Below are 17,972 nucleotides of genomic sequence, written 5' to 3' on the forward strand. Positions count from 1 at the left end.
CTTCTTCAAATTGAGTCCTATTTTTGGTATTAGTAGACTTCTTGTAGCGAGGAATGCCTCTTTGGCTGTGCTAGTCTGGTTCATAGATGTACGAAGGAAGGAAGATCAGGGTTATGAGAGACGAACACAAGATCGTATTGTTTCAATAATGGGGAAGGCAGTCGGCCGTGCTCTTTCCATGGAGCTATCCCGACGTTTGCCTGGCTCGATTTAGAGAAATCACTGAAAACGTAAATCGGGATGGCAGTTGTCCTCCCGAATGCGAATTAAACATAATAAAAACTGCGCCAATCCTCTCGGTGGTTCATGTATCGTTCTTGTGTTATATAGTTTCCAAGGTGGGAGAAGTCCTCCACTTACTCTACTCCCTCCTGGTCCTCAAAGTGTATCGCCAGTCTCACTCATCAGTTTCGGCTTTCTGCAGTATACTTTCTTTCATATTCTACGCTCGTTTGACTGAGCATTCCATTCAACAGATCCTGTAATTCTTCCTCACTTTCGCTGTGAATAGCAATATCATCAAAGAATTTTATCATTGATATCCTTTCAGCCTTAATGTTAATGTTATTCGAGAACTTTTCTTTTGCATTTTTAACTGCTTATACGAAGTACTGTAAGGAAGAAAGGCTGCAACTTTCCTTACGTACTTCTTAAACAGGGCACTTTATTCTTGGTCTTGATTACCGTACAACAGGCGAAACAATAGTATTGACATACATTAAGCAAGTATTCCTTACCAATCGGATGCAAAAATACGGTGAGGCTCGAAATACAAAAGAATAAAAATCACCTTTCTTCAGGAAATGTACTGGCGTGGGAAAGGCGCCTTTGCAATCGAAAACGTGTGGGATCAGAAGTCACAATTTTTAAAACAATTTCGGACAACAACCCATTATCACATGTAAGGTACTGAGCCTCTGACAAAAGTTTTGAGTGAAACGAAGAGTTTATGGCAGAAACTGGAAGCGTAATCGTATGACGTCGTTATGCCATTCCACCGAGTTAAACAGCTAGCGCAAGATTAATCTCTGTTTTGCCTCTACGTCCTTACTGAAACTTGCTAGGGGTGTCAGTCATGTGATAAAAGAGAGCTGAATGATCCTCCGTAACAGTGTAAGTGAAGAAGGTAGATGAGGGTTCAGCGTCCCGTCGATGATGAGGTCATTAGGGACAGAGCACTAGCTCGGATCGAATAAGGCTGAGAAGAAAACGGCTCATGCACTTTCTAAGGAACTTCTCGGCATCTGCCTTCAGAAAGTTAGAAAGTTAAGGAAGTCACGGAAAATATAAAGCTGATTGCGTGACAATGATCTGAACCTTCATCGCCCCGAATACTATATCAGAGGCTCAGCTATTTTATGTAGAATGGAGCAAAGAAAATGTGTAGCGCTCTAATTTGCACTCACATCTCCAGTTTGTGAAATCTATACAATTATATAAACAAAAGTTGTAGTTTAACGTAATTACCAAAAATGTCGACAGTTCTTGACCGATTTACTTCAGATCTTCCAGCTATACTCTTATAAACGTTCGGAGGAACGTAGGCTACATATTTTTAAATATATGCTATGTATCTTCATTGGAAAGGTTGTTAACAAAAATCTTGAAAATTATTTAAAATTTTTACATGGTATTCTAAAAAACGGGCATACGTAGCTTCTTTGACAATATATGTGATAATGTGGTATACAAATATGTATATGCTATATGAAAGAGAAATATTCTTATCAAAATTCTCCAAATGCTCATGACCTACTTACTTCAACCTTATGTACAATACTCTAATTCACGTTCGTAAAAACGTACGCTGCACAATTTTAAATACATGTGGTAAACAAAAACATATATTTGAACAGTAATGCACAGTTGTTCCGTTAAAACCGACTTTCAGAAAGAATCCGAAACCACATATTTTCACAGCATAGTACAACACTTTCTTTCTTGCATTCACCTTTAACTTACATATCGGGGCATTTAAACCATTAGACAAATTGTTTCTTCCACATAGTTCTTTCTCCTTATCAATAATTTTAAATAAAAACTGCATACGCAACAGTGTGCTGTTTTGTTTTCTTCGTTGCTGTCAGTTTTAAGTGGAAGGAGGAACGTTGCGTTTCTGGCTTATCGACTAATGATTAGAATATTACTGTATTATGGAACGTGAATCATTGGAAACTTTGCAGTCGAACCCGTTCACACAGTAGAAATACGAGAAATAATGTCCTTGAAACTACTATTCTCACCTATCCAGCGCTTCCGAAGTCTTTCCGTGACCTTATATAACTGACACCAACCGATTTACCCATTCATTTTAAATGAGTTCATTACAATAAACAAGGCTCGAGGTCAGAAGACAGAGCGGAGGAGAGGACATGAGAGGGCATAGACAGAGAGAAGAGGGACAGGAAATGGATAGAGAGAGGGGGGAGGAGAAGATGGAGAGATATTTGTGGGCGGGGAGATGAGGAGACGCGCGCGGTTAGCCGAGCGGTCTCAGGCGCTGCAGTCATCCACTGTGCGGCTGGTCCCGGCGGAGGTTCGATTCCTCCCTCGGGCATGGGTGGGTGTGTTTGTCCTTAGGATAATTTAGGTTAAGTAGTGTGTAAGCTTAGGGAGTGATGACCTTAGCAGTTAAGTCCTATAAGATTTCACACACATTTGAACATTTTTAGCCGACCGTTGTGGCCGAGCGGTTCTAGGCGCTTCAGTCAGGAACTGCGCGACAGCTATGGTCGCAGGTTCGAATCCTGCCTCATTCATGGATGTGTGTGATGTCCTTAGGTTAGTTAGGTTTAAGTAGTTCTAAGTTCTAGGGGACTGATGACCTCAGAAGGTAAGTCCGATAGTCCTCAGAGCCATTTGATGAGTAGACGGAGAGGGGGGGGGGGGACAAATAGACGATGATCAAAGAGTGGGGAGGGGAGAAGTAGATGGACAACAATAGGGGAGGGGACGCAGATAGACAGAGAGAGGGAGAAGAATGAGATTAGAATGTACAATATCGATACATATTTGGCAATTACGAACCTTTGCCAAGTCCTTTAGTCTTTAACACATTCAATGCAGTTATAAAAATCAGGAAATCATTTCGGTGTGTTCTGAGGGACAAAAATGAGTACTGTGGCAAGAAAGCGAAGTTCGCAACTGCGTATAAGCCGAGTGAGTGCACTGAGCCGTATGACTTCCCGAGAAGGGCAGCCACGAAGGGTCCGGCCAAGGAATGTGGCCGTGTGGGACGCTGCGCTCTGCCCCTGCCGGCCTCGAATCTACCCGCGCGTCGTCGCCGACGTTTGTCATTACGGCCAGCATTGTAAACGTAAATAACCCCACACAAAACACGACCGACCTGCTATCTCATAGCAAGGCGCAGGGAGACACTGGGAGGGCAGGAGAAGAGGAGGCAGAAAAAATTTACTACCACTGCGGTCCTCTTTTACTTCATCCTCACCAAACACGAATAAACTATTTTCATTTCAGCAGCTCATACCTTTTGTTGCTCGCTACGTGTTGTTGACACTTATTTATATTACCGCGAGCTTTTGATATAAAAATCGCCTTTGTCCGCCGCGCGGGTCGGCCCTTAACGCCGCGCTGCCGAGAGGGGCGCTGGCGCGGCGTGCCGACGCGGCTGTGACCGCGGCTGCCGTTACCTTCCCCGCTGACATAAATTCCGGCCGGTGACTCGGAACGATCGCGTCCAGGGCAAGAAGCGAGGCCCGGCTCCCTCTCGCTCCCAACCGTCTCTCGGCGCTACACTCCTTTATCCCGCGGCTCGGGAACTGCCGCCGCTGATGCGCTTAATGGTACGGAAATAAATTATTAGGTACTTTCGGCTGTAATTAGTGGCGACACGTTCCTCTTAACGACGCTCACTAGTGCCAGTTTCGAGGTATTACATTAAACACAACAAGTGAGTCTTCTGGCGCGGTTCTTTATCTGACGTCAACAAACGCACTGAGGAAGTTCTCGTGGAGTGGTGGTACATTGTCTGCCTGTGGCGTCTCAGTTTCCGCATAACGGTCGCAAGAGTTCCCGAGGTGTCGTCTGTGTCTCTCTGAGACGTGATACCGCATAGGAGTTGGTAAACCACTTCAGCCGGTCACACGGCCGTACCGAGCCCCACGAGGAAGACAGGCCGTGGCCGGTACGTCACAGCACGTGACGCTGCAGGTCTTAACGAGTGCCAGCAGCCGTCTCCGTTTAGGAGCGAGCAACTATTACAGACGAGTTTAGTAGTTTTTGATTGCGTGTTTAAATGCATGCAAGTTCTGGGTAGCACACGACAAACTTAAGACCTTTATTGGGTACCTTTTCAATTAACCATTGATTTCCCGTGGACCCTGCACGGAGCCAAGCGTTCACGGAGTGTGGCGGACAAGCCGACTAGTGTTACGTCACAAGTTCGCTGCAGGGCCTATATTTTCCATGGACCCCGGGCCACACAGTGTGATGTTATGATTCGCAGTATCGTAAGCGGAAATGGTTGAATGGTCTGTAGGCTAGCAGCACGTAACGTTTGCTAACTGAATTTGGGGAAATTGGAAAACGCTTACAATAAATTACGAGTGCTGTCATTGTGACTGAGCAAGGTCACCCGCAATATCTAGGGTCACATCACGTAGTCTGCTGATGGGCTTGAGCCATGTCGCGGCTCGCGTTGGTGCCGTTGGTAGGTTGGCATCGTGTAATAGGGATACTGGCGCCTCGTTTTCTTCTTGTGTTTACTGGCGCCGCTACGTTTGCTAGCATTTTCTGTCCGCGACAGGCAGCAGCAGCGGTTATCGATATCTAGTATGGTGGTACTGTGTTTGGAGGGACGTAAAGTGTTTTCCAGGTCGGAGTGTGTCAAGGAGTTAGGGTGGGACGGTACAGCAGGGACATGCTGGGACTGCTGGCAGCACGCAGACACTGCTGGATCGAGGGGCTGTAGTTGCGAGGGTGACAACCTCGTCCTCCACCGAACCCAGGACGTTTGAGTTGAGTGTACTTTAATCCAGTAGTGAAACCTCCACTATTTTGAGATCACGCCATTTGATCGCGCGTTGCTTCTAGCAGGGTTGCTGAGACAAAGAGCAACAAGTGGAGTGTTTGGAGTTGCCGAAATGAATTAGCTGTCGCCCACCTTTTATTATTAATCATTGAATTCCTTGTGTTCATTGATGAAGTTCAACCAGTGGTATTTTTCTGCCTAGCGGCCGCTAACGCCCCAGTTACCTGCCCTGGACGTTAGCGTATTTTCGCGGCAGTGTACCTTTCCCCGCCTTGCCGCTGCTGTCCAGTAAGGCGGATAGTTCGACAGCCTCCTTGATTGTGGTTCTGATATTTGGTTTTTTTTTTTTACTACTTTGGTCGTAGTGGGTCCTTCTACTTCTGGATGTTATAAACAGTGCCGTCCGCCGGTTCCGCCTTGCCTGGGTTATTCCATCGTCGTGTTTGTTAGGTAGATGTTGAAAAGAGTGTTGGCCGGAGTTTAAACTATCACTAGTTTGAGTTGCCATCCGGTTAAGTGAATACAACTCTTGGCTGCCTGACTCATCGTTGAGAGACTTTCCCAGGTCGATCCTTGGAGCACCGTCTGAGGCCCACTTCTCTCGTAATTTGATCACATTGTGATGATTGTCAGTAAAACCTTCAGCTGTGAATGCAATTTGTCTTAAGAATTTTTGATTAGGTACTGTCTCTTAATATGACTGTCCTTTTTTTAATAATATTTTAATAAGAATTTGCTATCTCGGGCTTCAGCCGTCAAATTGTTTTTGAGTTTTTACTATTGGGGCCTTCAGCCGACAAATAATTTGAATTTCTTGTCAATAAGGCCTTCAGCCATGAATGCAATTTGTCTAAAGAATTTTTAATTAGATATTGTGTTACCAGTCCGATTTATTAATTGTTCCTTATTGTCAATCTTATGCAATTGGTTCCAAATAAAGTGTAAGTGACTTTAAAAAAATCTGTCTTTCCCTAACCACCACGTCTCAGGGCTAAGGAAGAAGTTTGGGTATGGCCTCGGAAATTTATATCACGTGATTTGTATTATTAATCAGAAAATTTTAAGCAATGGAAGTCCAATGAAGCACATCATTTGATATGTTTTTTGCTGTGTTTCAGAATCCATTGTTGGATTATATGTAATTATTAATGACAATGGATTTGAATGAACTCGGTATGCTGACTAATGGACAGGCAGAGATTACTGAAGACGAATTAGGCATAGTAGATAAGGTTCGTGTAAAATATAAGACCAGTTCGGGTGGAGCAACACAGAACAATTTATGTGTATTTCAGTGGATCGTTAGCTGTCTGCTTTGGTGGCACTGGGACCTATGATCCACGAGAACTTCTTCAACTCCTGTTAAACGTGGCCGGCCTCTATACCAGATACTCCTACGATCTTCATTCTTCCACCGGAACTCGCTTTGCTCTCATGAACTGTGAGCACAGGGTGCTGGTGGCTCACATTGGCAACCAGTGATGGTTCGTTTCTGGATAGCAGTGAAGTAACTACAGTATTAGATAGACCATATCACACTGCTGTAAGTCGAAGGCATATTCTTAAATGACAATTTTCCACAACGTGTTACACTTGTTCAGACATCTAAAACTAAAAAGAAACCTGCAGCTTTCACTTTAAATGCGGCAAATGTTTGCGAAAGCCATCCACTTTATAAATTTCATTTGTTATTAATGCTAATATTATGCAACGCAGCAAATAATTATGACACCCATTGACAGTTTCCCAACTCTTTCAAAAATTGTTGTAGAAGCTACACATATCTACATCTACACCTACACGACTACTCTGCAATTCACATTTAAGTGCTTGGCAGAGGGTTCATCGAACCACAATCATACTATCTCTCTACAATTCCACACCCTAACTGAGCGCGGGAAAAACGAACACCCAAACCTTTCTGTTCGAGCTCTGATTTCTCGTATTTTATTTTGATGATCATTCCTACCTATGTAGGTTGGGCTCAACAAAATATTTTCGCATTCGGAAGAGAAAGTCGGTGACTGAAATTTCGTAAAATGATTTCTCCACGACGAAAAGCGTCTTTGCTGTAATGACTTCCATCCGAATTCGCGTATCATATCTGCCACACTCTCTCCCCTATTACATGATAATACAAAACGAGCTGTCCTTTTTTGCACCCTTTCGATGTCCTCCGTCAGTCCCACCTGGTAAGGATCCCATTGCCCGCATCTCGTGGTCGTGCGGTAGCGTTCTCGCTTCCCACGCCCGGGTTCCCGGTTTCGATTTCCGGCGGGGTCAGGGATTTTCTCTGCCTCGTGATGGCTGGGTGTTGTGTGCTGTCCTTAGGTTAGTTAGGTTTAAGTAGTTCTAAGTTCTAGGGGACTGATGACCATAGCTGTTAAGTCCCATAGTACTCAGAGCCATTTGAACCATTTTTAAGGATCCCACACCGCGCAGCAATATTCTAACAGAGGACGAACGGGTGTAGTGTAAGCTGTCTCTTTAGTGGACTTGTTGCATCTTCTAAGCGTCCTGCCAATGAAACGCAACCTTTGGCACGCCTTCCCCACAATATAATCTATGTGGTCTTTCCAACTGAAGTTGTTCGTAATTTTAACACCCAGGTACTTAGTTGAATTGACAGCTTTGAGAATTGTACTATTTATGGAGTTATCGAATTCCAACAGATTTCTTTTGGAACTCATGTGGATCACCTCACACTTTTCGTTATTTAGCGTCAATTGCCACCTGTCACACCATACAGCAATCTTTTCTAAATCGCTTTGCAACTGATACTGGTCTTCGGATGACCTTACTAGACGGTAAATTACAGCATCATCTGCGAACAACCTAAGCGAACTACTCAAATTGTCACCCAGGTCATTTATATAGATCAGGAACACCAGAGGTCCCAGGACGCTTCCCTGGGGAACACCAGATATCACTTCAGTTTTACTGAAGTTTTACTGAAGTTTTACTTGAGTACTTGGAATGGTTATAGTAACAGATCAATAGCTCAGGCGAATCTGAGATACTAGGTATGGACCCGTACTGAAACGCCATACTAGGCCGCATTACAGCCTCCACGGTTGGCAATGGAGACATCGACTCTGTCAAGCAGTCGATCGTAAAGGCGACGAATATTTTCTTTGTATACTTTTTTTACAACTGCTCGATCTGTTCGAGTAGCTCTCTCAACGTTGTGGTTGGACGAACAGCACGCATCACATGTCGTCCCATCATTTCTGCGCGATTACAGACAAATCCAGCGATCGTGCTGGCCAGGGAAGGTGCTGCACGTCTTGCAGAGAACGTTGAGTTTCACGGGAAGTGTGTGGGCGAGTATTATCGTAATGAAACAGCACATCACCTTCCCTTGCCTGAATGCCAGAAGAACAGGCCGAACCAAATTACGTAGAACTGAGCATAGGTCAGCGTTCCCTCCACAAACACCAAAGGTGAACGAGCTTTGTGTCTTACCGCACTCCACGCAACAGGTCGGACCGATGTGCTTTGGACGAATGTACTGTTCGCTTGCTCACATGGTCTACGTCGTACGTGTGAACGACCTTCACCTACACGCACGCAGATTCTACATTCATTGCTGAAGACCACGGCGCACCATTCTTTCCTCCAGCTGATCCTCTGACGGCATCAGCCTAGCCGAGCATGTCGATGCTATGCCATGAATGTAAGATGGGCTACAGGTGTGGGTTCCCATAGTCCACCTGCCAGTAACCAGATCGCAACAGTTCATGTTGACACCTTATCTGACATCTGCTCTTATCTATGCTGTGGAAGCTGCACGATTCGCCTCTTTCGACCTTACAGTACGAGGGAGCTGGAGCACGTATATGCTGCTTAGATGTTCTACGAGCGTGAGAATGTTCCCATATCCGCTGTTGCCAGCATCGCTGCACAAAGGTGTGGTACATCCTACATCTGGGGCATTTCTTCGAAACGACAGTGCCACCACTCGAAAGGCCACTCTCGAACTCGCTAAGGTCGCTGCAAGAAAGATAAGTGCGTGTCTGTGGCACGGTGCTTGCTAGCTATACACGTCTGCGCGACACTAGGCCTTATGGCCACGGCAGTTCTCTTTTAAAGGATAGAAACAGATGACGCTCAGGTAGCCACGGCACTACGCTACCTGCTAGCGGATGAGGTTTAGACCATTATCAGCATGTCTACCATACCTCAGGTGGCATATACTATCATGAGATAAAAATCGATATCTCTTTATGGGGTTCTAGTTTCTTTTTTTGGGGGGGGGGGCACTGTGTTTGAGTATATTTCAGATTTTTATTCTCTTGTCAGAGTTTTATTCTCTTGTTACTTAATGGAATATTAAAAATAGTAGCTAAAATAAAAAAATGGTTCAAAAGGCTCTGAGCACTATGGGACTCAACATCTTAGGTCATAAGTCCCCTAGAACTTAGAACTACTTAAACCTAACTAACCTAAGGACATCACACACACCCATGCCCGAGGCAGGATTCGAACCTGCGACCGTAGCAGCCCCGCGGTTCCGGACTGCAGCGCCAGAACCGCACGGCCACCGCGGCCAGCAGTAGCTCAAATAATATTGTTGTTAAACGTTGAGATAGTTTTATAAATTCACTAGGAGGGAGAAAAGTGCAACACTGCGATATACCACAGATTTTCCAGGAAGAGATATTGATTATTCTCACTCGGAAAAATAATTATGTACTTTGTGATTACAGGAAAACATATACAGTTTTAGCACTTGAAGTGGCAGAAATTGATTTGACACAGGTGAAAGATACCACAGGTTCTGGAGATCCGATCCTATTTTGGCTGATATCCTTGCAGGTTTCTTCCACAACAAAAGTCTGAAAACCTTGTATTAATTTGGGATGTTAAATGCAGGGGAAATTATTAAGCAGATTGGTTGTACAGTCCCGCCTTACGCTCCAGATGGTGCCGGGAACTTCCTAGAGAAGCAATTTTTTTTAAACTGTGATCTAAGTAAGATACTTAATTATGTTCTGATCTAGATTTAAATAAAGCATTACAAAACGATTAGCCAAAAAGGAAAGGTAGCAGAGTAAAAGGTATTGCACTCGTCTACGGCAGGACGACGATTTCAACTTTCATCCAGTCGTTTTCCCTGATTTCGCATTAGCACTGAAGGCAAATGCCAGGATGGTTTCTTTAAAAGGGCACGGCTTGATTGCTTTTGTATTTTTCCCCAGTTCGGGCACATACTCCTTCTCTAATGAACTCGTCGACGACGAGATGTTTAACCCTAATTTTCCTACTTTCAGTCCTTTTCAAACTCAGAAGAATTTTATCATTCCTTGATACCTTAAAAACGATTGGACAACAGAGTGATGTTCAGTCCAGTTCGTAGAGATAAGTATACTTATGTACTCTGCGAACTGATTTCGGTAATTAATACGAAATTATAGGGATACGCAATGGGACTATAAAGTTTATTTCAGTCAATGATAACATTCATTGTTTAATGGCTATACCGGTTTGAGATGACTAGTAACTATTAATAGTCCACAAATATTCATTGACCGATGGCTATATCACACCATACTATGTATCAACATTTCCGTGCGTCTCCTACTGCAGGAGGAGGGGATAAAATTATATATAACTGCTATAACTCCACGTGCGCTATGTTATATTAGAGAAGTAGACAGTTACTCTTGCTTGTCAATCATCTCGATTACAAACATAGAGGGTGATAATTTAATGAAAATCGTCTGACCAATGTAACGTTTTGCAATTAACGAAGGACAAGAGTAATAATGACTCGGTAGCCTCAGGCCAGTAAAATATGTGAAGAGACTACATCAAACAGAATCTCACCGAAAATCTTGCCAACACGTAATTTTACGTCATGCCAGACTATGTTGAAATGATGTTACATAATTCAAACTAGGAAGAATGCATTTTCTGCCCAGTGGAGCAACATTTCACGCTCCTAGGTAAATTATGTAACCGAACTACAATTCCTGACAAGGGTGCCGCGGTATCGTTCGTTGGCCCTCATTGGCCTCTTGTGTGTACACGTCTTTAGAGTTGTCTCAGGCCTGGTGGTGTATATAAGGGGCGTGAAGGGCGTCAGATGTTGGATGTTGAGTGATCACTACGGGGTACACCGAGCGAGGTGGCGCAGTGGTTAGCACACTGGACTCGCATTCGGGAGGACGACGGTTCAATCCCGTCTCCGGCCATCCTGATTTAGGTTTTCCGTGATTTCCCTAAATCGTTTCAGGCAAATGCCGGGATGGTTCCTTTGAAAGGGCACGGCCGATTTCCTCCCCAATCCTTCCCTAACCCGAGCCTGCGCCCCGTTTCTAATGACCTCGTTGTCGACGGGACGTTAAACACTAACCACCACCACCACCACCACTACTACGGAGGACACGGTGATGGCGTGTACTCTTGTGAGTCAGCGCCACCAAAATCTGACCGAGTTTGAAAGGGGAGTCATTGTAGCTCTCCATTAAGCTGTCTGGTCGAATTGTGCGATATCGAGATTTGTGGGACGTTCGAATGTGACAGTGGCCCAATGTTATGTTGTATGGGAAAGTGAGGGCTGGGATACTCGTCGTCATAGTTCCGGTCGACCACGTCTGACCACCACTAGGAAGGATCATCCTAGCACCTCGTGACCCCTTCACGTCGGCGTCGGCCATTCGAGAACAAGTAGTGGACTCCTTGCAACATTCTGTGTTATCCCGCTATATAGACCGGAGTCTAGTAGCAGCCGGATTTGGGAATTACCATCCAATGGGTGGCTGTCGTTAACACCACAACACAAACGGCTGCGTTTGGAGTGATGCCGTGACCAGGAAGCATGGACTGCTCATGAAGGCCTTCACGGATCTGCATGACCCCGGATGACCAACGTCTTCGAGTATGGCGGTTAACTGTGATGAGTGAACGGCTACCTGTGCAGCGAGACAGACACGTTACTCTTGGCTTCATGGTGCGGGCAGCCCTCGGGTATGACTTCTAGTCGGGGCTGGTAATAACTGAGGGAACTTTGACTGCACAATGGTACGTTACTGATATCCTGCGTCCTCGTGTGACTGTATGGTAATGCCATTTTTCAACAGGAAAATACTTGTCCACACATGGCACGTGTCTGTATGAACTGTCTATGTGATGCTGAGGCAGTGCCTTGGCCAGAAAAATCCCAGAACTGTCCCCAGTAGAACAGGTTTGGGATCAACTCGTATGTCAGTTATGTCCCAGTGCAGTATCCAGGATATCAGGGACCAGTTACAACAGCCAGCTTGCTTCAGGAGAGAACACAATGGCGTAATGATGCATTCCCAACCCAATCCGTGCGTGCATACAGGCCCGAGGAGGCGCCAACCGATACTGATGTGTGGGCTCGTAATGCCAAGTTCTTAGTAAATTGGACTCGATTTTTTAATCACTGAAATAGCATTGCGCACCCTCCCAACCAGTGAAGTTTCGTTTCGTTTCCTCCTTTCTTTCTAGGCCTTCACTTTTTGGTCAGGCAAAGTATATTCATGCAAAAGGTATGTCATAATGAGAAACATTCCAGAAAGATCGAAAATGAGTGCCGGAATTTTATTAGGGAGCAATGCTTTACTATGGAGCGTTGCTTGAGGTGGCGTAAAGACCGACGCCACTGAGTAATTATTCACGGTATACCCTGAGGCAATCCGAAGCAAGGGTTTCGGCTTGGAAAATGCATGAAGAACCTGTCAGCCATCATGTGTAGTTTTACGGTATGGTGGTGTTTCTCAAGGTTAGAATGAGATCCTCTTACTGTGCTTAATAAAACGCTAAATGCGGAAGAATATGAGCACCTTTTGAAGGACTGTGTACTGCGTACAGTAGAGGAGCTTTTAGGAGATGATGACTGTTTGTATCAGCATAACAATGCGGCCTCTCATAAAGTTGCATGTGTCCGCCAATTTTTTGTGGAAAATAACATTTCTGGAATGGGCTGGCCTACTCTGAGTGCCGACATGAAATGAACCCGTTGGAACCCTTTGGAATGACTTAAAAGGTCGACCGCGCTCCAGAGCCCACCGTCCACCATCACCACCTCGCTCCGGCTCTTGAGGAAAGATAGGCTGCCATTATCTGCCATTCCTCCACGGACATTCACTCATTGAGTGTCCCCATTAGAGTTCAGAGCGAGATAAAAGTGATATTGACGTCCAATAATAGATGTACGGATACTTCTGATCAGATACTGTGCTTTTATACTGCTGTACTGATGGAAAAAACCATAAACAAAATAATTTTTTTCTTAAAACTGGTTTTCCACTCATTTACGGTTGTACAACCACAAAAATGAGAAACTCTAATATGAAACATTGTGTCTGACGGGCGAAACAGAAAATTTATGGTTCACAATACATCTCAGTAGTTCGATAACGATTTACAGTCAAAGCTTTTCACCGAGAGTGGCAGAGTGAAGGTATCTTCCCATAAGTGCACAAGCACGCTATCCCTACTCAGAAGAAAATAAGGCGGAAAATTTTTTTCTAATTAAATAGTTACAAATGATTTCATTCTTGGTTCAAATGGCTCTGAGCACTATGGGACTCAACTGCTGTGGTCATCAGTCCCCTAGAACTTAGAACTACTTAAACCTAACTAACCTAAGGACATCACACACATCCATGCCCGAGACAGGATTCGAACCTGCGACCGTAGCAGTCGCATAGTTCCGGGCCTAGAAGCGCGAGACCATTCATTCTTGAGCCTAAACATCGTTCTGTTGTGGGGTCAGTTGTTTGTCAAAACCGCTACGACTCACGATGGTTGCTATCATTGTTATTAAGTTTTATAATTACTAGAAAGAGTCCGCCCCCGGTATCTGAGTGGTCAGCGCGACATAATGTCAATCCAAGGGCCCGGATTCGATACCCAGCTGAGTCGGAGATTTTCTCTGCTCAGGGACTGGGTTTTGTGTTGTCCTAATCACCATCATTTCATCCCCATCGACGCACAAGTCGCCGAAGTGGCGTCAGTTCGAAAGACTTGCACCCGGTGAACAGGTCCACCCGACGCGAGGCCCTAGCCACACGACATGTACGTTGTTATTACTAGAAAGAGAGCATTATTCAAGCTATGCATGGCAAATAACATAATTTTTGAACAAACTCTCAAAAGGTATAAGTCAGTGAATTTTCTTAAATTCATTGGTGGCAGATTTACTAAAATATGTACTCTTTTCAGGAAGTCTGACTCCCCTAAATCCAAAATTTTCGAGGTAATTAAATGATGGTCGTCACTTAACGCAAATAGTTGCCTGATAAGAAACCGTAGTCTCAGAGGAAGCCAAGTTTTAAAAAGCAGCCAGCCGTGGTGGCCGAGCGGTTCTAGGCACTACAGTCTGGCACCTCGCGACCGCTACGGGTGCAGGTTCGAATCCTGCCTCGGGCATGGGTGTGTGTGATGTCCTTAGGTTAGTTAGGTTTAAGTAGTTCTAAGTTCTGGGGGACTGATGACCTCAGAAGTTAACTACCATAGTGCTCAGAACGATTTGAACCATTTAAAATGCAGACACGTGGTGAAAAAATGATAAAGTTTGTAGCTAAAGAATGGATAAATGTCAGATAAAGTAAAGAAATAGAAAATATAATAAATTAGTGAAGAGTACGTTGTGTGAAGACTAAAGACGATGATGATTATGACGACGGACATCGGGTGCTCAACAGCACGATTATTAGTGCATTTAGAAGGCGTCAGCACACACGTCTCGTGAGAGGGGATGATGTCTGTCCCCACCGGTGAAGTTGCTTATAATGTATCAGAATCTAGCTATCGATTCTAAAAACCGCCGTCATGTTCCACAAACTATGACACGTAAAATCGATTTATAATAACCCTGAACTGCCTGGGTGAGCTAGCCACTCAGTGCGGGCCGACTTCCCTTCTACAAGACTTTAGGAATGTGACTCGACATTTCACAGAATTTTTAACAGGCATGGTAGGAAGATCTGCAGACAAATTGAGGGTTGGGATTATGTCAGTTACAGGGTGTTCCGAAACTATTGGTTCAAATTACTACAGGAGATAAAGAATATACGGTCTCTGAGGTAAACGTGTACCGTTACGGAACATTTTTGTAGTGGTGTTGACGTAAGCTGTCGCTGACTGGGAAAATGTACTGACATTCAGAACCGCTCTGTGTACGTACGGTTGGCTCTGACGTCTGCTAGCAAACACAGTGCATGACAGCGCTAGCACCTGAAGATTTTCCCTAACGGGTGCATTTCTCACTGTGGTTTTTACGACAGACTCCTCTGGATACCTTATTTCCGGCCGAGGTCCTGTACACCTACGAGGCGTTTAAGTATTCACAGATGGTTCAAATGGCTCTGAGCACTATGAGACTTAACATCTTAGGTCATCAGTCCCCTAGCACTTACAACTACTGAAACCTAACTAACCTAAGGACATCACACACGTCCATGCCCTAGGCAGGTTTCGAGCCTGCGACCGAAGCGGTTGCGCGGTTCCAGACTGAAGCGCCTAGAACCGCTCGGCCACCAGCGACCGGCGTAAGTATCCACAATTTGCATGTTTGGGCACAGTACAAGGTACTCTATCTAGTGTTCATCAACGACGATTCGATGTTAAAATTTGCATTCTCGGTGATATACTGACTGGACCGTACATTTTTCTGTTCCATCTCAACGGAAGGAGATAACGCATTTTCGTGCAATTTGCTGGATAATGTACCTCTGAATGTTAGGCAAAGGACGTAACTCAACCACGATAGGGCGCCAGATCATTTCAACATGCTGTGAGGAACCATCTGAGATTTACCTTCGGGAATCGATGGATCGGTGAAGGTGGCCCTGTGGGCTGTGCCTGAATGTCTTCCTGTGAGGCATATGAAGCCACTGGTTTACGAAACCGTTGTGGGAACAACAGAAGACCTCGTCGTTAGAATTTCCGTCGCTGCTGGTACCACTGCGGACATGCCAGGAATCTCCGAATGGACACAATAGTCAGTGGTCCAACGTTTTACTGTGTGCATACAGCCTGCGTCGCAGCAGTTCTTGTGAATGCGACTATTGCAATTATCATGCTAAACTACCTTCTGTGTAAACCGTCCCTAGCGTCCAAAATTGCCGTCAGGGACTGCTGTGTACCGTATTAACTTGAACGAATAGTTTCGATACACCCTGTACAAAACACACGTAACTAAAACGTGCTGGTCCCAACGTGCTGGGAAGTAGCACTTCCTGCAATCGATATGACTGGCATGAAGTTTTCGATTTTCCACTGACACATGATTCTCCCGTCAGACAATGGGGTGATGACATGCTAGGAGGCAGTACATTGAACTACAGCAACAACCCTTCGTGGTTCTGTGGCTGCTTTGCCGGCTGCGTCGTTTCTCCCATCCCGGCGTATGCCGGTACATAGGAATAGATCGTTTCCTTTCCTTGGAGTTGGGTCAGCTGAAAGTTTCCGTGGATAATATAAATCATTTGTCTACTGGATACATTTGGTAGCGCACCGAATGAGTCAGAACAGACAAGAAACCTTGTAATGTGATGCGTTTGTGACTGCTCCAGTGTCGTGAGGATGCCACGTAACTTAGCATCATAATTTGAGAAGTATTTCAGAGGGAGTACTCGTAAAACACGAGCAGGTAAAACAGCTGAACAATCGAGTGCAGCCTCTTGACGGGATCCATCCGTTTACACAATCTGAGTCAGGAGGAAAGGTACGTATTTTGAGGGGTGGCAGAACTAGTGATTCTGAAGAAAAAGCGTCATATCAATGTATGTACCTTCTTAACAGCTTCCAAGGAAACTAGTGAAAACAGCGGGGAACAGGACAAATGCAGGTGACATTAAATGAAACCTTGTGATGTAATGTTTTCTTTAAATGTGTACGTTTCCTCACAAAATATGTCCACCGTCATTGCAATGCTTTTGGCAGCTCATGTAAATAGCTGCTGTGTTGCTAACCTGAGCTTATTCGTACAGTCCGTACTTGAGCACATGAATGTAATATACAAGCGAGAAGTTCCTTCTCTGTGTCTACTCTGCGGTTGTAGATTTCGCTCTGAAGCGAAATCCGTAAACACTAATGTCCAAATGTTCAAATGTGTGTGAAATCTTATGGGACGGATCTGCTAAGGTCATCAGTCCCTAAGCTTACACACTACTTAACCTAAATTATCCTAAGAACAAACATACACACCCATGCCCGAGGGAGGACTCGAACCTCCGCCGGGATCAGCCGCACAGTCCACGACTGCAGTGCCTCAGACCGCTCGGCTAATATGACTCTACGGCTGCTGATAAAACGCTAAGGATATGTTTCAGTGAAGTATTGTGCCACTGTCCCTACGGAATGTGCAGCAGCTCCACCGCATTGAAATTAGTTATGATGTCGTGTAGCCAAAGAAGTATTTTGGTAACACATTTTGAAGAAAATCAAGATACCGTAGTCTATTGAGACGATTATCTAAAACAACTGAACCTATGAGTAGGTCATCAATACCAAACGTTCACTGAGAAAATACAACGCTAGTTAGCCAAATGTCGCTTTGGTTGTATCTGCATAAGTGTACTGGTGAAAAAAGGACGCGCGACTGACGCCTGTTAATTTCACACTGCTGTATGTCGGACACGGTTAAGAAAAGAGCATATGTTCATTTAAAGTTTTCTGTTGAAACTCTCCAGTACTGTCATTCATCGAAACACATACCTTTTTTCCTGACTCACCCTGTAAAACGATAAAACCGAACGTGAAGACTGAGGAGTTAATAAATCGTATATTTTGCCCAAATGCCGAACCTAATATCAGCTCAGGAAATGCTGTATCAAACATTGCTGTCATCGAATGTTAAGAAATGTCATTTAAGTTGTCAGGGAGCAAGCACTTCAGATGAATAACAACATCTAACCATGGTCCCAGAGCCGTAGTGGATTCTTGCGGCGTTGGTTCTGTCGACCCTATAGGGCGTCAGGGCGGGACGTTGACCCTCGGCGCGATA

This window comes from Schistocerca gregaria, chromosome 3 (assembly GCF_023897955.1).
Source record: "Schistocerca gregaria isolate iqSchGreg1 chromosome 3, iqSchGreg1.2, whole genome shotgun sequence".
Classification (NCBI taxonomy): domain Eukaryota; kingdom Metazoa; phylum Arthropoda; class Insecta; order Orthoptera; family Acrididae; genus Schistocerca; species Schistocerca gregaria.